This window comes from Chionomys nivalis, chromosome 22 (genome assembly GCF_950005125.1).
Source record: "Chionomys nivalis chromosome 22, mChiNiv1.1, whole genome shotgun sequence".
In the NCBI taxonomy this organism is placed as follows: domain Eukaryota; kingdom Metazoa; phylum Chordata; class Mammalia; order Rodentia; family Cricetidae; genus Chionomys; species Chionomys nivalis.
Window position 1 is genome coordinate 47,141,712 of NC_080107.1, and position 27,779 is coordinate 47,169,490.

At 45.5% G+C, this 27,779-nt stretch overlaps 1 pseudogene; it reads right to left on the reverse strand.

The window, feature by feature from the left end:
- Positions 1 to 9,554: 9,554 nt before the first annotated feature.
- LOC130864764 (40S ribosomal protein S24-like) lies at positions 9,555 to 10,039 on the reverse strand (annotated as a pseudogene).
- Between the last annotated feature and the right edge of the window lie 17,740 nt (positions 10,040 to 27,779).

Genomic DNA, 27,779 nt, shown 5'->3' on the forward strand with positions numbered 1-27,779 from the left:
GTTGCTGTACCCTGAGATCGCTGTACCCGGCTCTGTGTTCCAGCGGAGAACCTGACAAACGCTCCTGTCCGATCTTTAGAGCCCAGTGCTGGCCACAGATAGCTGTAACTGGAACAAATATCGATCTTGTGGCACCCTCTGCTGGCTGGCCTCAGATATAGCATAGCAATCGGCTTCCCAGAACCGGAGGAAGGTGTTTGTTCGCTGGATATTTATGATGGGCAGGTGAGGGCGCTGCAGGACGCGTAGCTGAGAGTGGAGGTCTCTCACCTGCCCAGAGAAGTAGTGGAAAGTCTCACAGAGCCTGGATGCCAAGAAAGCATAAGATGCAAATACTGCCTATGGAAGGTTGGAATCTCCATTATAGGTGTGGTGAGTATTAAATACATGGTACCCAGCCGTGGACCCTGACACATGAAGGTCCTGGGGGGAAATGGCTTGTCTTCCAGAGCCTCAAATGGCAGCATTTCCAAGGGGGGCAGAAATAGGGAAGACACGCGGTGGGGGATCGATGCCTGGACATCTCGCTCATGTTAGTGAGATCTCGTCAAGGATGAGGAGACCAGAGCAGACTTGGGAGTGGGTGAGGGGGTAGGTATCCCAGGTGTGGATACAAATCACAGCTCTCGCCTCAAAGGGGATGAGAAGAGATAGCTTTATTCTTGGACAAGGGAGATGACTCAGTGGATAAAGCATCTACCAGGAAAGTTGAGGACCAGAGTTTGGTGCACCAGATCCCAGGTAAAACGCCAGAGGAGAACCAGGCGGTGGTGGCTCATGCCTTTAATCCCAGCACTCAGGAGGCCTAGTGTATGTGAGCGAGATCCAGGACAGCCATAGCAGTTACACAGTAAAACCCTGTCTCGACAAACTGCAGAGAGAGAGAGAGAGAGAGAGAGAGAGAGAAACAGAGAAACAGAGAAACAGAGAAACAGAGAAACAGAGAAACAGAGAAACAGAGAGATTGAGAATCTAGCTGGCTAGACTAGCTAGAATTGGAGAGTTCCACATTCTGTGAGACCCTGACTCAACGCATAGGTGGAAGCTGATGGAGGAAGGTAGCCAACAGCAACTTCAGGGATACACATACACGTGTCTACATACATGCGTACATGCATACGCTCAGAGGCTAGGGTCGTATGCCAAATGAGCTACTTCTTACGGAAGTCATAGTGCTATCACAAGACTCTGGTTAACATGGTTCCTGGGTAGCCAGGCAGTGGTAGTGCACACATTTATACCCATCTCTTCATGTGCAGAGGCAAGCAGATCTCTATGAGTTCAAGGCCAGCCTGGTCTGTAGAGTGAGTTCCAGGACAGCCAGGGCTACACAGAGAAACCCTGTCTTGAAAAAACAATAACAAAAATGAAACAAAAGAATGAAAGAAAAATATATGATTCCTGGATGGTTTGGGTTTGTTAGACAAATTCCCTCTGTATAGCCCAGGCTGACCTCAAACTTAATCCTCCTGCCTCCATCCTTCCAAGTATTAGAATTATAAGCAGGTTCCACTGTATCTGGCTCTACCTTGTCATTGTAATAATTAAATAAATAAATAAATGGTTGAAATGAGATTGTTTTTGTTTTTCTTTTTTTTTTGGAGACAGGTCCTTTTGGGTTTGTTTTTTCCTTTTTTTCTTTTTTTTTTTTTAAAGATTTATTTATTAATTATTTATACAGCATCTGCCTGCATGTATCCCTGCAGGCCAGAAGAGGGCACCAGATCTTATTACAGATGGTTGTGAGCCACCATGTGTAAAGGTGTAAAGGTGTGCACTACCAAACTCTTACAGGGTCTTATATATTATATAGAACAAGACAGTTCTGGCCGGGCAGTAGTGGAGCACACCTTTACTCCCAGCACTCGGGAGGCAGAAGCAGGCAGGTCCTTGTGAGTTCGGAGCCAGCCTGGTCTACAAAGTTAGTTCCAGGAAAACAAAACAAACAAACAAACAAAAAAAAGAACAAGACAGTTTCAAAGCCGGGTGGTGGTGGCGCACGCCTTTAATCCCAGCACTTGGGAGGCAGAGGCAGGCGGATCTCTGTGAGTTCGAGGCCAGCCTGGTCTACAAGAGGTAGTTCCAGGACAGGAACCAAAAGCTACGGAGAAACCCTATCTATCTCGAAAAAATCCAAAAAAAAAAAAAAAAAAAAGACAGTTTCAAACCCTCTATGGGGCTGAGAGTGGCCTTGAACCCTTAACCCTTCAACCTCTGCCTCCCCTGTTTTGGGATTATGGGTATGCACCCTGCTTTACATGGTCTTAGTACCTTGATCCATGAGTTCCCATTTTCTCTGCTTACCTTTCTGTTCTTTGAAGCTTGTTAGAGAAATGTGGTTTTTGATCCAAACTTCACCCAAGCCTGACACCTGAGTTCTATGCACAAAGCCTCCATGGTAGGAGAAAACTGCTATTCATAAGCTGCCTTCTGCCTCCACATACTCACCGTGGCACATCTCACACACACACACACACACACACACACACCAAGTCAATAGCTATGCGTGGAACTGAGCCCTACATATACAGTTATTCACAATCTATACATATGTGTAAGAAAGTTAATTTACAAATTAGATGCAGTTGGAGATTCATGATAAATTCACAATAACAAAGAAGAACTAAAACAAAGTACAGTAATTAAAGTTGCTTAGACTTCTAGAGTTTATTTCTGAAAACTTCCATAAAATATTTGGTTATTTTGAGACAGGGTCTCATGGACAACTCAGTGTCTTAGCTGGGGTGTCTACTGATGAGATGAAACACCACGGCCGCAGGCAGCTTGGGGGAGAAAGGGCTTATTTCACGTCCGCAGGACAGTTCATTGTGGCAGGAAGTCAAGGTAGGAACTCAAGTAAGGCAGGAACCTGGAGGCTGGAGTTGATGTGGAGCCCATGGGGGAGTGTTGCTTACTGCCTTGCTTGATTTGCTTTTTTTGTCTACCTCAGGACCACTGCCCACAGGTGGTACTACCTACAATGGGCTGGACCCTCACACATCAATCATTGATTAAGAAAATGTCCTATAGAGGTGCCCACAGACATTTCTCGATTAGAATTCCTTCTTCCCAGATCCTCCCTTATGTCAGGTGGACATAAAACTATTGGACACATCCAGGCTGGGCTCAGACTTGCTGTGTAGCCAGGGATGACCTTGGTCTTCTAACTCCCCTGCCTTCACCCCTCAAGGACTTGTACGACAGGCCACTATCATCCTGTCTAGTCTATGCATGATGAGGATGGGACCCAGGGCTCAGTGCATGCTAGGCAGGCACCAAAGCAGCTGAGCCCCAGCCCCAGCCCCTCCATTTAGTATTTTTAGATGTGTTTGTTGAGTAACTGGATCTAAACAAAGCCCCAGACAAGAAGGTGGTAGCTATGGTAGCTAAAGGCCTCAGGCATTGTTCTGTTGCTGTGAAGAGACACCATGACCACGGCAACTCTCCTAAAAGAAAGCATTTAATTGGGGCTTGCTTAGAGTTTCAGAGGTTTAGTCCACTATTATCACGTCAGAGAGCATGGAAGCACACAGGCAGTTATGGTGCTGGAGCAGCTGCTAAGAGTTCCAGATCATCAGGCAGCAGGAAGAAAGAGCCACCAGGCCTGGTTTGGGCTTTTGAAAATCTCAGAGCCCACCCCCAGTGACAGCAAGGCCACACCTCCTAATTCTTCATAGTGCTACTCCTTGGTGACCAGGCATTCAGATCTATGAGCCCCTGGGGGCCATTCTATTCAAACCACCACACCAAGGGTGTTTTCCTCCTCCCTGGACACTGTCTCCATTTACTTTATGCCATAGTTTGAAAGAAAATGACCCCCAAAGGGAGCGGCACTATTAGGAGGTGTGGCCTTGTTGGAAGAAGTGTATCACTGTGAAGGTGGGCTTTGAGGTCTCATATAGGCTCAAGTCATGCCCAATGAGACAGTTCACTTCCTGTTGCCTGTGCAAGATGTAGAACTGTGTAGAACTTCCAGTCCCTCTCCAGCACCACATCTGCCTGCGTGCCGCCATGTCCCACCATGACGGTAAGGGACTAAACCTCTGATTGTGAGCGAGTCAATAAAATGTTTTCCTTTATAGAAGTTTCTATGGTCATGGCATCTCTTCACAGTAACAGAAACCCTAACTAAGACACCTTATCATAATCCAGTATCGTCTGGTTCACCTTGGCTTTGGGGTATAACAAAACTTAAGAAAGCATACTTCGAGGGGCTAGGGACTTAGCTCAGATGGGAGAGTGTTAACTTACCACACACAAAGCATGACCCAGTTCCCAGCACCACATAAGCCTGGCATGACTGTGCACACCTGTAACATCAGCATTCAGGAGATGGAGGCAGGGGGATTGAAAACTTAATGTCTTTCTTAAATTCACATTGAGTTTGAGGCCAGCCTGAGCTACATGAGACCGGAGTGGCAAGCATGTTTAATCCCAATGCTCTCGAGGCTGAGGCAAGCCAGCCTGGGATACATAGTAAGACTCTGTTTATTTTTTTTTTTAATATTTGTTTATTATGTATACAATATTCTGTCTGTGTGTATGCCTGCAGGCCAGCAGAGGGTACCAGACCCCATTACAGATGGTTGTGAGCCACCATGTGGTCCTGGGAAATGAACTCAGGACCTTTGGAAGAGCAGTCAGTGCTCTTAACCTCTGAGCCATCTCTCCAGCCCCCAAGACTGTTTCAAAATCAAAACAAATAAAATAATGTCTTGCTTTTGGTGACAAAAGCAGTCCATGCCTGTGTCCTCCGTAGCATCTGTGTGGCGCCCTTTCTGCTCTGGTGGAGGACTTGTGGCAGCCTGGCTCTGTTGGCTTTCAACCTTTGATGATAAAGAAGGGAATTTCAGGTCCTTGACAGATTGTTGTTTTTATTTATGTTATAGCTTTCTTGTTGTTGTTTTCTGGCTTTTTCTTTTGATTTTTACTACAAGTATGTTTTATCACAAAGAAGAACAAATCATTCCCATGGGTGCATCAGTTTCTGATTTTTTATTCAAGGTCAGCTGGGCAGTGGTGACTCTACCCTTTTATATTTCCAATAAAGCCTAGGGAGCCAGATGCTGGAGTAAAAACCTACTAGCTCAGAGAAGCAGAGAAAGCCACCGGGTGACCCTCCTCCTCAGCTGTTGTCTCAGAGAGTTTCTCTCACATCATCTGAAACAAAAACTCCTCGAACCACATGTCCCGCCCGCCCTTCTACTTCCTGTGTGCATCTCTCTCCTCCTGACTCCCTCTTACTCTCTATGATTTGTTCCTGTCAACTGGTTGCTTGTTCTGCCTCTCTACCTGTGGTTGACTTTATTTAATTAATGCAATCGTAGGGTTCACAGTGTGATCAAATATCCCACAACATACAACAAAACCCAGTCTCAAAAACCAATAACCAACAAACAAAAATAATATCAAGGCCAGCAGATGTCCTAGCAGGAAAAGTGCTTCTTGCTGAGACAGATGACCTGAGTTCTATCCCCGGGACCCACAGAAACTAATGCTCCCCCAAGAAGCCATAGGCTGCCAGATAAAAAGCCCAATGGCGGGCATGAGATGCCTCCCCTCAAGTTGTTGGTTGGGGTGATCTCAGAAACTCCCAAAAACGTAATCTTACTTGTCAACAAAAGCTGATGCTAAGATCCTGTTGTTGAAAACACCACACACCTTGGTCACAGGAATCTTGCCAGATGTTATAGCACCAGAAGGTGGTGGGCAGACTTCTGGGATGAAGAGGGGAGTCATTAATACTCCTTCAGAGCTGGGGACCCTGTTAGCTACAACAGTGCCCATCAAGGCAAGAGACGCTCACAGGTGCAGTAGTCACACGAGTGCATGGGGTAACCAGCCACTTCCTGCGTGGGTTTAAGGCCTGATCCAGAGGAATCAGGTGCTGACTAAAATGCTCGGTTGGGAAGCTCATAGGGTCCGGGAGTGAACATAGTATCATTATTTTGCTTAATAAACATAATATCCAACTGCCTTCTAAATTCCCATCTCTAAAAAACTCGGTTGTGGTGGTACACGCCTTTAATTGCAGCACTGGAGAGGCAAAGTCGGAGAATCCCTGCGAGTTCAAGGCCCGCCTGGTCTACACAGAAAGTTCCAAGGATACATAGTGAGACTTTGTCTCAAAAATCAATAGTAATAAATTTATTTCTCCACAATCATAGATTAGTGCAGCTGACCTCAACAGAAATGTTTCTTTGTAGCCGGGCGGTGGTGGCGCACGCCTTTAATCCCAGCACTCGGGAGTCAGAGGCAGGCGGATCTCTGGGAGTTCGAGGCCAGCCTAGTCTACAAGAGCTAGTTCCAGGCCAGGCTCCAAAGCTACAGAGAAACCCTGTCTCAAAAAAAAAAAAAAAAAAATGTTTGAAATGTTTCTTTTAACATCACAACTGGTCCAAGTGCAGAGACAGGTATATCTGTATAGGCCAACCTCCCCCAGGCTCAGGGTCCATGAGAAAGAAGGGGTGTGGGAAGTAAAAAAAGACAAGATCTCCTGAGTAAATTGGAAGCATGGGGACTGTGGGAGAAGGTTGAAGGGGAAGGGAGAGTCAGGGAGGGGAGCAGAGAAAAATGTAGAGCTCAATAAAAATCAATTAAAAAAGAAAGAAGAGGCCGGGCGGTGGTGGTGCACGCCTTTAATCCCAGCACTTGGGAGGCAGAGGTAGGCGGATCTCTGTGAGTTCGAGACCAGCCTGGTCTACAAGAGCTAGTTCCAGGACAGGCTCCAAAACCACAGAGAAACCCTGTCTCGAAAAACCAAAAAAAAAAAAAAAAGAAAGAAGAGGTGGGAATATTATAAGATGCGGAATATTTCTTTACACTGTGTAAATATATGTTGCTGTGATTGGTGTAATAAACTGACTAGCCAATGGCTGGACTGGTAGAGGTGAGGTAACTGACTGGCCAATGGCTGGACAGGTAGAGGTGAGGCAGCTGACTGGCCAATGACTGGACTGGTAGAGGTGAGGCAGCTGACTGGTCACTGGCAGGACAGGTAGAGTAGAGGTGAGGCAGCTGACTGGTCAATGGCTGGACAGGTAGAGGTGAGGCAGCTGACTGGCCAATGGCTGGACAGGTAGAGTAGAGGTGAGGCTGGATTTGCCGACAAAAAGGAGTCTCGGAATCACGAGGAGACAGAGAGAAGATGAAATTGTCATGTTGAGGAAAGTTATCACCACATGGCAGAGTGTAGATAAGAAATATGGGTTAATGTAAGGAATAAGAACTAGTTAGTAACAAGTTGGAGCTATAAGCCAAGCATTTACAATTAATAATAAGTCTCTGTGTGGTTATTTGGAAACTGGCTGTGGGACAGAAGAGTCTATCTACAAATGGTACTCAAAGATTCAGCACCTACATCCGCATAAGATGTGAGAAAGCTTTAAAAACTTCCAAACACACAAAAACACTGGAGCCAAACGTGGCTTCCTAGTCTTACGTCTCTCAAGTCAGCTTCGGTACAGAGACGCATCTCCCAGCTGCTGCCTGTGGGCTTGGGCCACCAGCGTGAGCACTGCCAGAGTGAACCCCACTAGAGTGAGCCCCGCCAGAGTGAGTCCTGCCAGAGTAAGCCCCTCCAGAGTGAGCCCCGCCAGAGTGAACCCCTCCAGAGTGAGCCCTGCCGAGTGAGCCCCACCAGCATGCCATGAACTAAGTCACATGGCAGGTTTAAGTTTTGTTCATGCAGACAGAAAAGATTGCAGATGCGTAGTAAAGACTGATCCAGGGGACTGGAGAGATGGCTCAGAGATTAAGAGCACTGACTGCTTTTCCAGAGGTCCTGAGTTCAATTCCCAGCACCCACATGGTGGCTCACAGCCATCTGTAATGCAATCTGGTACTTTCTTCTGGTGTGCAGACATACATGCAGACAAACCACTGTATATATAATAAATAAATAAATTTAAAAAAAAGACACATCCAGACTCTGGGTCACAGTGTGTTTAAAAATGTACATAGGCTTGGAAGAAAAAAAGAGTAATGGTATAGACAGTGATAGAAAAAAATAGTGTCAGGCAGTGGTGGCACACATCTTTAATCCCAGTACTTGGGAGGCAGTGGCAGGTGGATCTCTATGAGTTTGAGGTCAGCCTAGTGTAAAGAGTGAGTTTCAGAACAGCCATAGCTGTCATACATAGAAACCCTGTCTTGAAAACATAATATAAAGTAAAAACTCATGCAAAGATATAAAACACACAGGCACTCTTGATTCTGTATGTTCTTATGTTGTCATTAAATTTTCTGATGGCTGATGAAGGAATAGCAGCTGGTATGACACACTGGATTATGGAAACTACTGAGTTAAACCAATTTATATAGAATTAAAATCTCTCGACTTCAAAATGGAAGACAAAAGATATGTTACATTAAGGAAGAGGTTATGCTTTTATTTCCACAGGAAATGAGAGGCTGTGGATTCATTCCAGGTTGATATGGATCAAGTTTGACCAAGTTAGAGGCCCTGAAAATTCTGGCTACAGACATAAGGAAATAAACCTAGAAAAACTACAAAGCATGTAACATATATTTTACTTGCTCACACAAAACAAAAAAAATCTTTGGCTGACTTGTATACAACACATAGTCTATACTTGTATTAATGCAGACATGTATATTATGTTTAAAAATTTCTGTATTTTCAGAACAAGGGGACCAAACACCAATGAAAACAGATGGCTCAGGCAATCCAGCATCTCAAAATGCCTCTATTACTGTCTCCCCAGAATTCTGCCTCCAAAACAGCTTCAAGGCTACTGACTGAGATGGTCTAGCTCCACAGACTACTCCAGGCAAGATTTAATCATTATCCCAATTTTCTGAAGGTTCCCCCAAAGATTCTAGCACCTCAAACAACAGGAAGCAGTCTCGAAAAATTAAGGCCCACATTTTCAAAAGAATGGTTATGGATGCTTGTTATCATTTAAGGGATGATGTAGGATGCCCCTCTGTATGGTGTGAATATGGTTTATTACCATTGGTTAATAAAGAAGTTGCTTTGGCCTATAGCAGGGCAGAATATAGCAAGGGAGGAAATCCAAGCAGAGATAGAGGGAGAAAGAAGGCAGAGTCAGGGAGACACCATGTAGCTGCTAAAGGAAAAGATGCCAGAACCTTACTGGTAAGTCACAGCCTCAAGGCAACACAAAGATTAATAGAAATGGGTTAATTTAAGTTGTAAAAGCTAGCTAGAAATATGCCTGAGCCATCAGCCAAACAGTGATGTCATTAATATAGTTTTTGTGTGATTATTTGGAAGTACAGTCTCCAGTTACAAATGGTGCCCAAAGCCGGGCGGTGGTGGCTCATGCCTGTAATCCCAGCACTTGGGAGGCAGAGGCAGGCAGATCTCTGTGAGTTCGAGGCCAGCCTGGTCTACAAGAGCTAGTTCCAGGACAGGAACCAAAAACTACGGAGAAACCCTGTCTCGAAAATCAAAAAAACAAACAAACAAACAAACAAAAACAAATGGTGCCCAAAAATTTGGCAATAATATCCACATAAAGCCTAAAAAAGCTTTTTTTTTTTTTTTTTTTTTTTTTTTTTTACACATAAGCTTCTAGTTTATTTGTCCTCTGGGAAATTGCCTGCAAACCACAGCAGATCAAGTCACCGCAGATCTACTCCTTTGGCTTTTTGCCAGCACCAACATTGGCCTTCGCAGTACCCCTAACCTTCTTCATTCTATTCTTGCGTTCCTTTCGCTGTTTTCAGGAGGTCTTTTTCTTCTCATAAAGGCCATGTCTTGCAAGTCTGTGTTTGGGCTCATTCTTCTTTGCATAATCGAGGGAATCATAGATCATGCCAAAGCCAGTTGTTTTCCCACCACCAAAATGAGTTCTGAATCCAAATACAAAGATGACATCTGGTGTGGTTTTGTACATTTTGGCTAACTTCTCCCGAATTTCTGTCTTTGGTACTGTTGCCTTCCCAGGATGAAGGACATCAATAACCATCTGTTTTCTTTGAAGCAGACGATTGGTCATGAACTTCCTGGTCTGGATCGTTACTGTGTCATTCATGATGATGGCCGCGCCGAGCTGCTAGCTAAAAAAGCTTTTAAAAAGTGCTTTTAGACCCACAATTCTAGGCCCAGAAAAATGGGAGTCAATTGGTGCTTCTTTTTTTTTTTTTTTTTTTTGGTTTTTTGAGACAGGGTTTCCCTGTGTTGTTGCCCTGGCTGTCCTGGAACTAGCTCTTGTAGACCAAACTGACCTCAAACTCATAGAGATTCACCTGCCTCTGCCTCCCCAGTGAGCCATCACTGTCCAGCTCAGTTGGTGCTCTTGGCAGCCACAGATTGGCTCTGTTTGCTGGTGGTGAGCAGAGGCACGGGTCCTTTAAGAGAAGGCTTCCTGACTTAGCATTAGTAGCAAAAACTGCATGGCTCCTTTAAGAGACAGCTTCCTGGCACAGATGGCTTTGAGTCTTTTGGGAGGAACTGTTACGGAGCACTTGAATGGGGTTTATGGGCAGCATGCTGCAAGTTACTTGGTGGCAGCATGGGCCAACTGCTTCCCAGAGTTGGGGTGGTGAGGATGGTTCCCAGAGCTGGTGGTAAGTGACTTTAGCCATGTTGGAAAGCTGAGCAGGGTGGGACCAACAGTCAAAACAGGTGCTCTGGTCATAGCCATGCCTGCTTAACAGTGGACAACAGTGATCACAAAAGGATTACAGATACACAATAAAGACAGATTCAGGGCCAGGTGGTGGTGGCACACGCCTTTAATCCCAGCACTTGGGAGGCAGAGGCAGGCGGATCTCTGTGAGTTCGAGGCCAGCCTGGTCTACAAGAGCTAGTTCCAGGACAGGAACCAAAAAACTATAGAGAAACTCTGTCTCGAAAATCAAAAAAAAAAAAAAAAAAATGTAGGCTTAAGGGGAAGAAAAAAGAAAATGAGTATAGGTAGTAACAAAAAGAAATAGTTTTAAAAATAAAACAAAGTCTTTAAAGAGACAGTAAAAGTTAAAAGAGAACAGACAGTCATAGATTAAAGGAGTAAAGATAATATAAAAATATTAAAAAGTCTGGGCGGTGGTGGCGCACGCCTTTAATCCCAGCACTCAGGAGGCAGAGGCAGGCGGATCTCTGTGAGTTCGAGACCAGCCTGGTCTACAAGAGCTAGTTCCAGGACAGGCTCCAAAACCACAGAGAAACCCTGTCTCGAAAAACAAAAAAAAAAATATTAAAAAGTAATAGAGTTAAAAAATAAGCCACATAAAGATGTAATATACACAGAGAGACTGGATTATGTGTATTATTGTGTTTACTTTGGATTTTTTGACTGGGAATAAGTTAACTGCTGAAAAACATTTGATTCTCGGGGCTCCTAAGCTAAACCAACATATATATTTTAAAGGCATCTTGACTTCAAAATTTGAGTCTAAGGATTTGTTGCTTTGGAAAAGAGGTTCTGCTTTTGTTTAAACAGAAGATGAGAACCTGTGGATTCCTTCCAGGTTAATGTGATTTGATGGAATAAGACCCACAGAAAGGTCTCCATAGACCCTAAAAATTCTTCACCAAACAGCAGGAAGCAGTTTGAAGAAAACTATGCCCAAATTCCCAAAATGATTGTTTATAAATGTTTTCTTTCATTTAAAGGTGGTAGATTATAAGTGGTTAATGGTCACAGTCAATCTCTTTCTAAAAAAGGGGGATATCATATAGAAATGATTATATTGGTATGGACTTTGATTTATTGATACAAATTTAAGGTCCATTTTGATATATGTATATTTCTATTCTTGTTTAAGTTATTATGCTTATACAGTTCATTTAAAAATGTAACATATTGGGGCTAGAGAGATGGCTCAGAGGTTAAGAGCACTGACTGCTCTTCTAGAGGTCCTGAGTTCAATTTCCAACAATCACATGGTGGCTCACAACCATCTGTAATGAGATCTTGTGCCCTCTTCTGGCCTGCAGGCAAACATGCGGGCAAACACTATATATATATTAAATAAATAAAAAAATCTAAAAAAAGGGGGCTGGAGAGATGGCTCAGTGGTTAAGAGCATTGCCTGCTCTTCCAAAGGTCCTGAGTTCAATTCCCAGCAACCACATGGTGGCTCACAACCATCTGGAATGAGGCCTGCAGGAAGAATACTGTATACATAATAAACAAATAAATAAATATTAAAAAAAATCTAAAAAATGTAACATATCATTAAGAAATACAGATTAATAGACATCTATAATAGTCAAACTTGCAGTCATATTAGCTAGGTTTTCTAAATATGCAGAGATATATTTTAGTTAGATAATCTCAACACTTCAAAGACCTATGAATATGGCATTTAAAATATTTCATTAACTTAGATTTTAATTGACAGTGAGACATGTCTGCGTCTGGCAGCAGCAATTCAGAGAGGTTGATGGGTATTGAAGAAACTTGTTATGGAATTTGCCTTCAATATGACAAGGCTAGCCATTGGGGCAAGAAACTGCTCTTGCCTAGACTGCTTTATGGTATGCTGTATAAACTGGACTTGTAGGACCCACAGAAAAGTGACTGCTAAACTTTACAATAGATAGGATGGTCCTTCAGGGTTCCTGCTTCATGGAGGAAACTGCCAGACATTCTGCAGGACACAGAAGAAAGCAACTGAGAAACTTGGCCAATACAAGGCAGAAAAGATCTTCAAAATTCACTGAAAAGTCTTCCAGATACTATGGGTCTATAGGCTGAAGACCTATACATTACAGAAAAATGTTGGGTGACTGTCCAGGCAGTGAGATGTCTCTGTCAATTCTAGAGTTTTGGAATTTGCTTACAATGCACTTCCTGTTTATTTAGTTAATTATATCCTTCTGGGGTCTTTGATGGAGTTGAAGACAGTTATAGTTTTCCTTAGTTATGACAAAAGATAAATTAGATATGAAACTATAGATTGATAAATTAATATTGTAACTGTAATTCTTATTTGATACATATTTTGTTATATGTAATTTTACCATGTTAAAGTTAAAACCTTCCTTATTATTTATATAGAAAATGGGAGATGATGTGGGATGTTCCTCTCTATGCTGTAAATATATTTTTATTTTATTTTATTTTATTTTATTTTATTTTATTTTTGGTTTTTCGAGACAGGGTTTCTCTGTGGCTTTGGAGCCTGTCCTGGAACTAGCTCTGTAGACCAGGCTGGTCTCGAACTCACAGAGATCCGCCTGCCTCTGACTCCCGAGTGCTGGGATTAAAGGCGTGCGCCACCATCGCCCGGCTGTGAATATATTTTATTACCATTGATTAATAAAGAAGCTGCTTTGACCTATGGCAGGGCAGAATATACAAAGGCAAGAAATCCAAGCAGAGACAGAGGAGGAAAGAAAGAGTCAGGGAGATGCTATGTAGCTAGTAAAGGAGAAAGACACCAGAAATTTACTGGTAGTTCACAGCCTTGTGGCGACACACAGACTAATAGAAATGGGTTAATTTAATATATAAGAGCTAGCTAGGAATAAACCTGAGCCATTGGCCAGTGTTGTACTTAATATAGTATTTGTGTGATTATTTGGGTCTAAGAAACCGGGCAACAAAAGTACAGTCTCTATTTACAAAGGGGGGTGGTGGTTATAAGTTGTTATTGGTCATAATCAGGGAAAAACTAGAGTTAAATTCAAAGGTCTCTTTTTAAAAAAGATTTATTTATTATGTATACAACATTCTGCCTCCATGTATGCCTACACGCCAGAGGAGGGCACCAGATCTCATTACAGATGGTTGTGAGCCACCATGTGGTTTCTGGGAATTGAACTCAGAACCTCTGGAAGAGTAGTCAGTGCTCTTAACCTCTGAGCCATCTCTCCAGCCCTCAAAGGCCTCTTTCTAAAAAAAAAAAAAATAGAGTGATAGGATATAGGAATGATAAGGAAAAAATAGTAGATTGTAGAATCTACTTTAATCCAAAAAACTATTAATCTCAAAATATTTTACATTGGTATTCATTTTGGTTTATTGATACAAATTTTAAGTTGCTATATGTATGTTTCTATTCTTGTTTGGAGTATTGTGCTTATGCAACTCATTTAAAACTGTAATGTATAATTTAAAAATACAAGTTCCTATTAGTCATCTATAATAATCAAACTTGTAGTCATATTAGGTATGTTTTCAAGGTCATACACAGATATATCTAGATAGATAAATGGTCTTCAAACACTTCAAAGACCTACAGAATATGGCATTTAATATGTTTAATAACTTATGAGTTTTCATAAAAGTGAGACATGTCTATTCCTGACAGCACCAATTTAATTCAAAAGAAGATGATGGACATCCGAGAACCTCAATATAGAGTTTGCTTTCTTTATGGCTAAAGCTAGCCATTTGGGCAGAGAAATTGACCTTTCCTCAGCTGCTGACACTATACCATCCAAACTGCACCAGCAGGATGCAAGAGTAAGTGACTGTCAAACTTTGCCCAGAAAATGTAGGACAATCCTTCAGAATTCCCTGCTTCATAAAAAATGTCTGTAAGATATACTAGGCATTTGGCCAAATCTGGATGCCCAAACATTACAGAAAAACTTTGGGAGATTGTTCAGGCAGCAAGATGTCCCTGTCACTAGGTAACATTACACCCTCTGGGGTAATTGATGGAGTTAAAGACTAAATAATTAGAGTTAAAGTTCTCATTAGTTATGATAAAAGGTAAATTAGATATAAAACTTTAGACTCACAAAGATTAGATAAATAGAGTATTTCCTCTAATTTTATCAAACACAAATGGACTAGATATTGTGACTCTTACTTGATAACTGTTTTTGTTGTATATAATTTTACTATGTTAATGTTAAACCTTCCTTTTAATTAGACAAAAAGGGGGAAATGCTGTGGAATAATCTTTCTGTACACTATGAAAACATGTTGCTCTCATCATTAATAAAGAACTGATTGGCTGATAGCTAGGGCAGAGAGAATGTTGGTAAGAAGAAGGGGCAGAGTCAGGAGAGTCACAAGCCAGACTCAGAAGCAACATGGGAAGTTCATAGATGAGGTAAACGAGCCTCAGGGCAGCGCATAGGTAAATAGAAATGGGTTCATTTAAGTTGCAAGAGCTGGCTGGAGACAAGCCTGCAGTGATATTTTGTTTGTGCTATAACAGTAAAAGCTTGCCTGAGGATCAGTGTGTGGAGCTAGCCACTCATTAGCCAAAGAGGCCAGGCAGTAGTGGCACACACATTTAATCCCAACACTTGGGAGGCAGAGCTGAGGGATCTCTGTGAGTTCAAGGCCACCTGAGGCTACACTAGATTGAGCCAATCTCAAAGAGAAACAGAGCCAGGTGGTGATGGCTCACGGGCCTAATCCCAGTACCTGGGAGTCATATACCTTTAATTCCAACACTAGGGAGGTGGAAACAGGAAAGAATATGGCTGGGTAGAGAGAGGTATAGAAGTGGGAGGAGACGGGAACTCAAGGCATTCAGTCTGAGGATTTGTAGGGACAAGATCACCTCCTTCGTCTGAGAATTCAGTAGAGTCAGAACTAGTGACTGGCTGTTCTGCTTCTCTGATCTTTCAGTATTAATCTCTATATTTGACTTCGGGTTTTTACAAAGACCAATTAGAAATCATGTTACACAAGCCTAAAATATTGGTTGAACATTTATAATTAAAAATAAGTCTCTGTGTGGTTATTTGAGGAGTGGCTGGCGGGACAGAAAGACTACCTACAATAAGATACCAGCATGAAACCGTGTCTTCTAGACATAATAGAGATGCTACATAAAACATGTACTTTTAACAAAAGTGGCTTTCTACACAGGATCAAGATAGTCAGTATTCCAGCACAGACGGTGGAGAGACTGATGAACTTTTACCCCTGACGGAGGAGTTTTTGACAACCATGCTCCAGTGGATGGCATCACACCCAGGAGTATATGGGTAACCCAAATTAGAGTCTGTGGGTTACCAAACCCACAAGTTGGGAGGGGTAGGGGTGAAAAGAGGACCTGGGAGAGTCAGGGGAAAAGCGTGACTTGAATATGATTGAACTATGGTGCTGGAGAGATGGCTCAGTGGTTAAGAGCATTGCCTGTTCTTCCAAAGGTCCTGAGTTCAATTCCCAGCAACCACATGGTGGCTCACAACCATCTGTAATGAGGTCTGGTGCCCTCTTCTGGCCTGCAAACATACACACAGACAGACTATTGTATACATAATAAATAAATATTTTTTTTGGGGGGGGGGTTTGAGACAGGGTTTCTCTGTGATTTTGGAGCCTGTCCTGGAACTAGCTCTTGTAGACCAGGCTGGTCTCGAACTCACAGAGATCCGCCTGCCTCTGCCTCCCGAGTGCTGGGATTAAAGGCGTGCGCCACCACCGCCCGGCATAAATATTTTTTTAAAAAAAAAGAATATGATTGAACTAAACTGTTTCTTTTATTTATTTATTTATGTAATATTTATTTATTTATGTAATATTTATTTATTTATCTATCTATCTATCTATTTATTTATTTATTGTGTATACAATATTCTGTCTGTGTGTATGCCCGAAGGCCGGAAGAGGGCACCAGACCCCATTACAGATGGTTGTGAGCCATCATGTGGTTGCTGGGAATTGAACTCAGGACCTTTGGAAGAACAGGCAGTGCTCTTAACCTCTGAGCCATCTCTCCAGCCCGAACTAAACTGTTTCTATTCCCCACAGCACGGGGGTTATAGGCACAGAGAGTCAGATCCCACTTTTTTTTTTACCTGGAATTAAAGGCATGTGGCACCACCACCTGGCCCTTGCCACCTTTTCTTAACTTATATTATCCCAACTACCTTTTGCCTCTAGACCTTTACGTTTCTCTTACTTCTGTATATCTTACTTTCCTTCTTTCTCCGTGGCTGCTGTGTAGCTGAGTGGGTGGCCTCTGATGTCCTCCTCTCCTTGTTCTCTTGCTCCTCTTCTTCCTCGGTTCTCCTTCTATTTATTCTCTCTGCTATTTATTCTCTCTGCCTGCCAGCCCTGCCTATTCTTGCTCCTGTCTCACTATTGGCCGTTCAGCTCTTTATTAGACCATCAGCTGTTTAGACAGGCAAAGAATCATAGCTTCACAGAGTTAAACAAATGCAACATAGCCGGGCGGTGGTGGCGCACGCCTTTAATCCCAGCACTCGGGAGGCAGAGGCAGGCGGATCTCTGGGAGTTCGAGGCCAGCCTGGTCTACAAGAGCTAGTTCCAGGACGGGCACCAAAGCTACAGAGAAACCCTGTCTCGAAAAACCAAAAAAAAGCCGGGCGGTGGTGGCGCACGCCTTTAATCCCAGCACTTGGGAGGCAGAGGTAGGCGGATCTCTGTGAGTTCGAGACCAGCCTGGTCTACAAGAGCTAGTTCCAGGACAGGCTCCAAAGCCACAGAGAAACCCTATCTCGAAAAACCAAAAAAAAAAAAAAAAAAAAAAAGAAAAACAAAAAAAAAAAAAACAAAAAAAACAAATGCAACATAAAAAAAAGCAACACACCTTAAAATATTCAACAACAGGCATCTATGCATCCTCTGTGAACTGTCTATTCCAATTCATTACTCATGCTTTTCTCTGAGTTTGAGGCCAGCCTGGTCAGTCAAGCTATTCCAGGACAGCCAGGGTTACAGAGAAACCCTGTCTAGTAAAGTAAAAAATTGATTTGGGGGCAAGATTTGCTTTCGACAGGCCCTCTGCTGGTCACACTTTTCCTGTTCTTCCCTGAAGTTCCTCTCTTGCCACCAGAGATCGGTTAATAGAGCAAGGCTGTCAGAATTGGTCTTGGATGAGTGGGACTAGGGAAGAGTCCAGTGGGAAGACGGCTTGCCAGAAAGCTTGAGGACCTGAGTTCAATCTCCAGCACCCATGCACGGTGAGAGCTGGGAAGCTGGAGACAGGAGGATGACTGGGGCTCGCTGTCAGGATTGATCCCAGACAGAACGCCGCTTGAGTGAGGGATCCCGTCTCAAAAACTGGAGGAGACTGGCTGCTCCCGTTTGCTGAGTCACCAAACCTGACTGGCTGCTCCCGTTTGCTGAGTCACCAAACCTGGGTTCCAAACTCGAGGAACCCGGGGCCGCGTGAGCAGGGCTCTTCTAAACCATCACGACCGGAGCTCAGGAAACCTGGGAGGCCTGGCGACACTGGACCCCTAGAAGGCCGACTCTGTCGCAGTACAGATGACCTCACAGCGCGTCGGGGCATCTCAGCCAATCGGAGCTGGCTTCTGAGCAAGAGGCGGAACTTACACTCAGTCGCTCACCTGCGACCACAGCTCGTCCAATCACAGCGTGAGGCGTGAGGCAGCCAAACGAGGTAGGGTGGAGGATGGGAGCAGGGAACGGAAAGGGGTGCGGCTCCAACGCCCTGTCATCCGCGCAATGTCCCTGCGAGCCTGAGCATGCGCGTGGCGAGGAGCCTAGGATGTTGCTGGTGTTGGTTACCCCTGCGTAGTGGCACGGCATGAACCATTTTTGTTTGATTGCTCTGAGACCAGGTCTCATGAAGCCCAGGCTGGCCTCGAACTCATTGTGTGTCCGAGGATGATCTTGAACTGACCTTTCTACCTCCACCTCCTTACTTCAGTGATTAATAGGCGAACATCACCACACCCTCGTGGGTGTGAATTTTTTAAAATGTCTTCCACTCTGAGAGTTAGTTTAAATAGGACAAAAACGCTTAGGGCACTGATCCATTCAGCGAGCACTGCAACAGATGCTCCTTGGTTCTCTGAGGCAGTCGGAACAATATTAAATTGTACTAATAATGGATTTATACGGATTGATCCTCAGCCGAGGGAAAGCTCCCTGGTCAGACCATAGCTGCATATTAGTGAAGTGTAACCTCGCTCTGATTTTTTTTTTTTTCAGACTAGATAATCAGAAATAGATCATGTTTCCTTCTTTTATCCCAGAGGATCCCTCTGTATCCTCCCCAGGGTGGCAGCACCTCACTTTGGAGACTTTCCTTTTATTGTGTGTAGTGAGGCAGGCGCCTGGTAAATGTGTGTGTAAGCCCTGGAGAGAGATTGCCTGGGCCAGGCCCTGAATATACTCTCTAAGCTATTTCAGGAGGGATATGGAACCCTCGCATACGGTTTCTGCTTTAAAATGACGGTGTTAACAGCAGCTACCTCCGGCTTGTTGTGAGGATCAAATTAGTTCCTATGAATGTGTTCAGCCCAATGCCTAACCCATAACAAACAATGAGAGACCTCACAGGCCCCATCTCCTCCTCCTCCTTCAGTACACACCCCAGACTGCAATTTCAAACCTCCTAAGCAGTCAGTGAAGGACCAGTCCCGCTGTGAACAAGGGAGGGAGCCCAGAAAATCCTACAACGGTAATTTGGAAATGGGGGCCCACAGGGAACTCTTCTGAAAGGGACGCGTACAAGCTGGGTCCTGAGTAGGATTCATCCCTGTGAAGTGAGAAACAGGGAATGGGAAGAACTCAGACCAGAGAGAGGTCCAGAGGGGAGGGAGTGGGTAAAAAAGGAATGGTCAGAGGTGAGGCTAAAGAGGTCAATAAGGGTCAGGCACATTCCAGAAGCTTGGCCTGAGACTTAGCCAAGCTGTCTGGTATTTCACTAGTTAATTCTCCTTTGAAAAGACTAGGAGCTGCAGCATCCTCTGCTTCAGCTCAGGCCAGGCATCTGGGGAATGAAACTGCTCACAGCTCTGGCTGGAACTCTGCGGGCCTCTGACCTGTGGGGACATGGCCCAGGGAACTCTATCATCTCATTGTTCCTATGCACACCTGCGCCCGGCTTGTCATTCCCCCTGTGGTGATCTCTGTGCTTGGGGTGTGGAAGACCTGTATCGCAACCGCATGCATCCTTTGTGATTGTGGTCCAGTGACTTAGAGTACATACACCGTGCTGCCATTAGCTGCTATGCCCAGGTAGGCCTGAGGCTGTCTCGGCTCCAAGTCACCCCTGGGAAGTTACGATGGAGTCGGTGGAGTCCTAAGGTCCGCTTAGAGCCTGGAACTTCATCACACACTTCCTTAAACTTTCTTTTAATTATTATTATCTGGGTATGGGGGAGGGTTGTGTCTGTACTGGAAGGAACAAAGATACTCGAAAGGGACCTTGTGCCCTTCCTTTTGGCTAGCAGACTATTGACACAATGGTCCCCAAGAGATGGCAATTTTCCAGGGAAGGAGAGCTGAATCCTGGTGCCAACCGGAGGGGTGCTTGTCTCTCAATAAGAGGTTTCAGACAGTTCTGACAACTTGTCAGACCACCTTGCAGGAGAGACCTGAGCAACTGGTGGGTCAGTGACGGGCAGGCCTGCACTTTTACCCGGATTGTTTAGTTTGCATAACTATGGCCCTGTTATAAACCTGAAGCTTGCATCTAGATTCTGAGCTAGGGAGAACAAGTCGCTGAACCTATTTATTCTCTTCCCGATATGGCCACGTTGAATAAATCTTTCTCCTTTCCCACTTTTGCTTGTGTGTTTAATTGGCCCATTGATGAATGGCTCAGCCTATGTTGCTAGTGTCCCCAGGGCCCAGTAGGTGTGCTGTAGATTGAACCCAGGGCCTCGCACACACTAGGCAAGCACTCTACCACTGAGCTACACCTCCTGCCCTCATTTAATCATTTGCCTCAATCCTTGCCAGCAAATACATTCAGCTTGACCCAGTGATTAAGAGCACAAGCTTTGAAATCACATGACACAGGCCAGACTCTTGGATCTGATTGTGTCATTGACCCAGGCCTGCTGGGCAGGATGCCAATCATCGAAAAGACTGGGTTTGCAAAAGCCAGCGAGGCTTTATTCAGGAGGTGGCCAAGCGTGGAGAGGGAAGAAGATTACTCAAATATGCCTCCCTGAGGACAGGAGGAAGGGGTATTTATGGGGCAGGGAGGCACAGCGGGTTGAGGTGTCTGTCAGTTGGAGGTGAGAGGCTACAATGGTCTTTGCATAACTAATTAGTCTCTGAAGCTCCTCACAGGGTCCATCTGCAGAAAATGGAGGCCTTAGTGCAATCTGAGGGCAGAATTTTCAGCTCCCTGAATCAAAGAAGTCACCAGGGAACACCTGCCCGGGGCCCACAAAAATAGCCCTCAAGTCCTTGAGGAGTAACAACAACCATTCTCACTCTGACCCACACAGCAGAGGCATGAGCCGCAGAAAGGTTCCTGGAAGAACAATAATGAGTCGCTCGGCCGCGTGACCTCCACAAACAGTGATTTGGGGTTTCTGGAGACAGGGCCTTGTTATGCTGTCCAGGCTATGGCCCCACCCTACAGGTACACGCCACCCTGCTAGACTCTACAATTAGTGACCTTAAAACCCTGCTAAACTGGGCATTGTGGAATAGACCTATAATCCTGTCACCAAGGATGTGGAAGGAGGACCAGGAGGTCAAGGTCATAGTTCACTACCGTAAGACCAGCTTAGGCTACATAAACTTGGTCATAAAATAGAATAAAACAAGTGTTATCTTAAGTACGTTTCAGGAGGGTGTCCGCTGAAGACATGGCCAGTTACTTGAGCCTCTCTGAGTCTCCTGTTCACGGCTCGTTGCTTAAGGAGGTGATGTGTGGAAAGTGCTGAGCAGAACTGGGTGTGTAGTAAGCACGGATGAGAAAGTCACAGAGGAGGCTGGGGTGCCGCTCACAGGTACAGCATCTTCCTGGCACACGAGAGGCCCTGAGTTCCATCCATTCCCCAGTACTGTGCACAGGAAAAAAGAATAATCTTGAAAATTTATTGAGCGACTTCTGAGAGAGGCAGGCTCAGTGAACAACTGCTAGTGAGTTGGCCTCTCTGCTTTTCGAGTAACTAATCCCTTTCTTCCTGAAGTCTGCACGGTGGTGTGTGTGAATGTGTATGCACACGTGTTTGTGTGCGTGTGTGTGTACATGCCAGGGAAGCCAGAGATTGACAGGCACCTTCCCCAGTTGGTCTGTTTGTTTCCTTTGCTCTTTTCCTTTTTTTTTTCTTTTTTCTTTCTCTGTAGCTTTGGAGCCTGCCCTGGAACTCGCTCTGTAGACTAGGCTGGCCTCGAACTCACAGAGATCTGCCAGCCTCTGCTGGTATTAAAAGTCATGCAGCACCACCGCCCAGCAGGTTTTAAGCAGGATTTTATTATGTAGCCTCAGGTGGCTTGGAACTCACTGTGGAGACCTGCCTGGCCTCAGACTCACAGAGGCCTGCCTTTGGGTCCCTCCCAAGTGCTGGGACAAAAGTGCTCCCGACTCCACCTCATACTTTGAGGCTGGGTATCTCACTGAACAACTGAGTTCAGCCAGTCTGGCCAGCAAGCTTGCTCTGGCAACCACCTGTCTTCACCCGAGTGCTGGGATTTCAGGTGGGCCTCATGGCCACTCAACATGTCAGTGGGTGCTGGGGATCCAGACTCCCCATCCTCATGTTCATATGGTTACTTCACCGGCTGGGCCATCCCCGCAGTCCTAGATCTCATATTAAAGCAAATGATTTGTCTCTGTGTTGCAAAAACAATTGTGGGAAAACCAGCTGGTGCCTTTCCACAGTCAGAGTAGTGATGGGGACCATGCAGGTCACCGTGGCGTTTTTCATCACTAGGCAGCAGAGGAGCCAGATGTGCTCAGGAATGTGCACATCTGGATGAAATGGTGCAAATACTCTTATTAAATCTCAGCCTGGGGCCGGGCAGTGGTGGCGCACGCCTTTAATCCCAGCACTTGGGAGGCAGAGGCAGGCGGATCTCTGTGAGTTCAAGACCAGCCTGGTCTACAAGAGCTAGTTCCAGGACAGGCTCCAAAACCACAGAGAAACCCTGTCTCGAAAAACCAAAAAAAAAAAAAAAAAAAAAAAAAATCTCAGCCTGGGGGACACTTTTGGAGCCTGTCCTCGAACTAGATCTTGTAGACAAGGCTGGCTTTGAACTCATAGAGATCCGCCTACCTCTATCCCCCCAAGTCCTGGGATTAAAGGCATGCGCCACCACTGCACAGCTACTTTTTTAAGTATTCTGTGAGACACAACAGCCAATACAGGAAAGGCACTTCAGTGGCACAAAAGGGTGCAGTGACCATGCAGGTCCCTACCCAGCAGTCAGTTAACCAGGACTAGAAAAATATAGGGACAAAGTTTACATCTGCCAGGAACACATGCTGTCCTCTCTTCCCTAAGCAATGGTTGACAACTATTGACACAGTAGTGACCTTTTACCAAGTCTCACAGACGCTGCAAAACCTAGCTTCTCTTATCTGTCTGTCTGTATATCTACATACCTACCTACCTACCTACCTACCTACTTACCTACCTATCTATTTTTGAGACACAGTCTTTCAATGAAGCTCTGCATATCCTGGAACTTACTTTGTAGACCAGGCTGGACTTGAACTCACAGAGACCCACTTGCCTCTGCCTCTTAATTACCGAGAATAAAGGCATGCACAACTGTGCCCAGCAGAATTGCAGTGTTTTTAATTGGCCATATAAAAATGCCTGCTCTTATAGAAATATGATGGTTTAATTACGGAAACAAATGCTATTTTCCTAGCATCATTTCTCAGTGTCTGTCTTTGTATTGTATTGCTGTGATGATTTGCTTTAAACATTTGAAAGATGGATGGGGTGGTGCACACCTATTATCCTAGCACTTGGAAGGCAGACATAGTTGGACGAGATCAAGGTCATCCTTGATGATATAGTAAGTTTGTGAACAGCCTGAGATCCTGCCTCTAAACATCACAGACCTGAACAGATTCCTTTCAAAGGAAGTGATGGTTAGTAATGACGATGATAAAGGTGACATTTCAAGCGTAAGCTGGAGTAGTGGAGAACTGAAGCTTCCACAGTGAACTCAAGGTTTCTGTGAGCCAGGCGGTGGCACACCTTTGATCCCGGGGCTCAGAAGGCAGCAGCAGGCAGATCTCTGTGAGTTCAAGGCCCGCATGGTCTACTGAGTGAGTTCCAGGACAGCCAGGGCTACGCATAGAAACCCTGTCTTGACAAGCAAAAAAAAAAAAAAAAAAAAAAAAAGTTTTTCTGAGAGCAGAGCATTAACAAACATGACTGTGTGAGTCTGTGTGAAGCAGGTAGGGTGTGGGTGCTATGTCTGTGTGTGCATATGGCAGCCCAAGGTCCATGTCAAATAGTTTTTACTCAGTTACCTCTAGCTTATCTTTGAGACAGGGTCTCCCGTTGAACCTGGAGCTCACTAATTGGCTAGGCTGGCTGGCTGATGACCTCCACAGAGCCTTTTCCCTCCCCTCCCAGGGCTCCAGTGCTGGTTCACAGATACACTATGAGCTTTTGTTTTGTTTTTAATTATTAAACTTTATTTTATGTGCATTGATGTGAAGGTGTCAGGTCCCTTGGAACTGGAGTTACAGACAGTTGTGAGCTGCCATGTGGGTGCTGGGAATTGAACCTGGGTCCTCTGGAAGAGCAGCCAGTGCTCTTCATCACGGAGTCATCTCCTTCGCCCAACAGATATGATTTTCTAGCATTACATCTGCTAACATCTGGCAGACCTACCTGACTCAGTGAATCAGTACTTTCCAAGTAAGCATTGTACTGATCATGTGGGCACTCAGAGGGCAGGGCAGGGGGATCCTGGTGAGCTTGAAGGCAGCATGGTTCACACAGAGCTCCTCACCAGCTCTGTTAGCAGATGTAATGCTTAAACATTGTATCTATTGAGCGAAGGAGATGACTCCGTGATTAAGAGCACTGGCTGCTCTCCCAGAGGAGCCAGGTTCAGTTCCCAGCACCCACATGGCAGCTCACAACTGTCTGTAACTCCAGTTCCAGGGTTGCATGGTGAGACCCTATCTCAAACAACCAAATGACCACTGCAGAAAACTGTAAAACCACATGTGTGTAAAGGACCCACTGAAGGCACAAGGGGCAGGAAAGGGAGAGACATTAGTGAGAGAACATGGCTGGCATGTCCAAGGCCCTGGGTTCAATCTTCAGACCAGAAAGAGAAAGGACAGACGATACTTTTGTTACTGCCAGTCAGCCACCCTCCTGCCCTGTATTTAGCAAACTCTTCTTCCCAGGCTGGTGATGTAGCTCAGCTGGTGGAGGGCTTGCCTAGTATGCACAAGGTTCTGGGTTTGATCCCCAGCAAGGTATAAATTTCTCATGGTGGCAAATGTCGTCTTGTCTGTTGGTGGAGAAGGCCTCGACCCGTAGCCCTCTGGAGGTGGAGGCCTTTCTGCCTTTTTTGGGGCCATGTAGTCCCTATCAGCTCTTTCACTATTTAAAGACCATGAAGAGCATTGGGAAAGATAAATACCTTTCCAGGCTGGGGACATGGCTCAGTGGACTAAGAGCTTGTCACGCAAGCATGATGTTTGAACCCCCAGGACCCACATAGTGGCCATCTCTAGTCACAGCGATCTTATGGTGAGATGGGAGACAGAGACAGAAACTTATGGGACAGAGATCCTGGGCTATGCCACAGGGAAGGGACAGACACCTAACATTACCCTGCCCTTTGGTTTCTAAATGTGTACCACTCATACACACATTTCTAGAGAAACACTTGCACACACACCCTGCCCACATGTGGCCCCCGAGCCCTGATTTTTTTTTCGTTTTGTGGTTGTTTGAGACAGGGTCTCTCTACAGAGCCCTGACTGTCCTGGAAATTTCTATGTAGACCAGGCCTGCTTCTTCCTTCTGAGTGCTGGGATAAAAGTCATGAGCCACCATACCTGGTCTCATGAATGGTATTTTTTTATCTAGTGTGTTGAATAAAATACATAGTTGTTCCACAGTGGGGTGGTAATGGACCTAGGACTCCTTGAGAAGACCAAAATGCAAAGACACCTCAGTTTCCTACGCCAAGTATTTACCTATGACCTTCACACAGGCTCCTGGGTCCCTTCATCATTTTCAGGGTGCTGTTGCCATCCACTAAACCTCAGGAGTGATGTAGAGAGATGCTCTGCCTTGTTGTCTTGGGAATAATGACAGAAATAAAGTCTGTTCATATCCAGTATGAATGCAGTTTTTTTCTGTTCTTTCTTTCTTTTTTTTTTTTTTTTTTGGATTTTCGAGAGACAGGGTTTCTCTGTAGCTTTTGGAGCCTGTCCTGGAACTAGCTCTTGTAGACCAGGCTGGCCTCGAACTCACAGGGATCCACTTGCCTCTGCTTCCCGAGTGCTGGGATTAAAGGCTTGCGCCACCACCGCCCTGACTTTGAACTTCTGATCCCCATGGCTTCCCTCTCCACAGAGCTGGGATTCCATACATGTCTGCACCACCACACCCTGCTGTACTCATTTATTTTTGAAACAAGGGTCTTGCTATGTAGCATGAGCTTTGCTGAGCCTCATTAGGCAAGGCTGGTCTCAGATGAACAGCGGCCCTCCTGTTTCAGTTTCTCCAGTGTTGGGATTATGGACATGTGCCACCACGCCTGGCAGGTTTATTTTAAAGAGGAGATAACATAAAAGTGATCATGGACACAAAGCAGTAAAAATGGGAAAGCATAGCAAAGGTGGTAAAACTCCCCCAGAACCTCACTCCCCAGGCACTGGGCCTGGCATTCCAAGTTCCGCAGAAAAGGGTGAACAGCCTTGGGAAAGCTATGTATGCTCTCCGTCCCTCCTTTTTCTTATCTGTTAATTGGAGCAATAATAAGTGCTCCGGGGTTGGCGTTAAATCAGACAAACCCAGCCCACTAACATAGGGCTTGGTAGCAGGCAGACCTGGGATTTAGCTTTTCAGAAAAATACTCAAGATGCTGTCTGTGGCTCCACTTTTTTTTTCTTTCAGTAACCGAACCCAGGGCCTCCTGCATAATAACCACGAATTCTACAACTGAGCTATATCCCCAACTATTCTCTTTTATTATTGCTTTTGTTTCTTGAATTTTATTTTTAATTGCCAGGGTATCTGGAATAAACAGGGAAAACTCCCTTCTTTGCATCACACTAGTAACCGCGAGGGGAGCCATTCTCTCTCGCAGACCTTTTGTTTTGCATTCACACAAATACAAGGTAACACCCAAGAGGGGTAGTGTATGACGTCTTTAACAAAAGGGGTGAAGTATCCATACTGTGCATTTGAACAATGAGCTACTTCTGCCTCCCCCCCCCCACCCCGCGCCCCCTCAGACACCCTCGAACACTGCCCCGGCCGTCGGGCTGTCGGGAGGTTCTATGGCTCTGTGGGTAGAGGGGGCAGGATCCAGGCCGGGTCCCTTTTTTGAGCCTTCCTTCCTGCTTGCCTTCCAGGCCCTAAGTCTGCATTCCCTGCCTTTTCAAGAGCCGCGCCCTTCCCACCTCCCCTTCCCACTCTCACCCCAGAGCTCTCCCTGGGGTCCTCTCTCGGGAGCCCCTTCTCCCACTCCATCGAGGGCCTTTCCATGGCGGGGGTCTCTACCCAGAGCCCCTCTCCATTGAGGTTTCTCTCTCCATCCTGTTCCTTCTCCACTTTTTCTCCATTTGAGCCATCTTCTCCGTTGCAGCCCCTTTCAACCGGGGCCCCTTCTCCACGGGGGATCCCTCTCTCTCCAGGTCCCTTTCCACCTAGGCCCCTTTCCCCCACTTAGGTCTCTTCTCCACCAAGGTCTCCCTCCATTTAGGCACCTTCTCCACCTAGGTCTCCTCTCCACCTAAGCCCCTTCTTCTCTATCGAGGTCCCTCCACGCCGCGTCCCCGCTCCAGCCGAGCTAGCTTCCTCTCCATTGAGGTCCCTCTCTTCCGCAGCTCCTCTGCACCGCGGCGGCCCAGCCCGCTCCCTGCACCCTCCCTCCCGGGACAGGGGCAGCGCGGCAGGGGGCGCTACGCGGGCCACCGTGCGGGCGGCGGGCGGGGGCGGCGCGGAGGCGGGGGCGGCGGCGGCGGGGGCG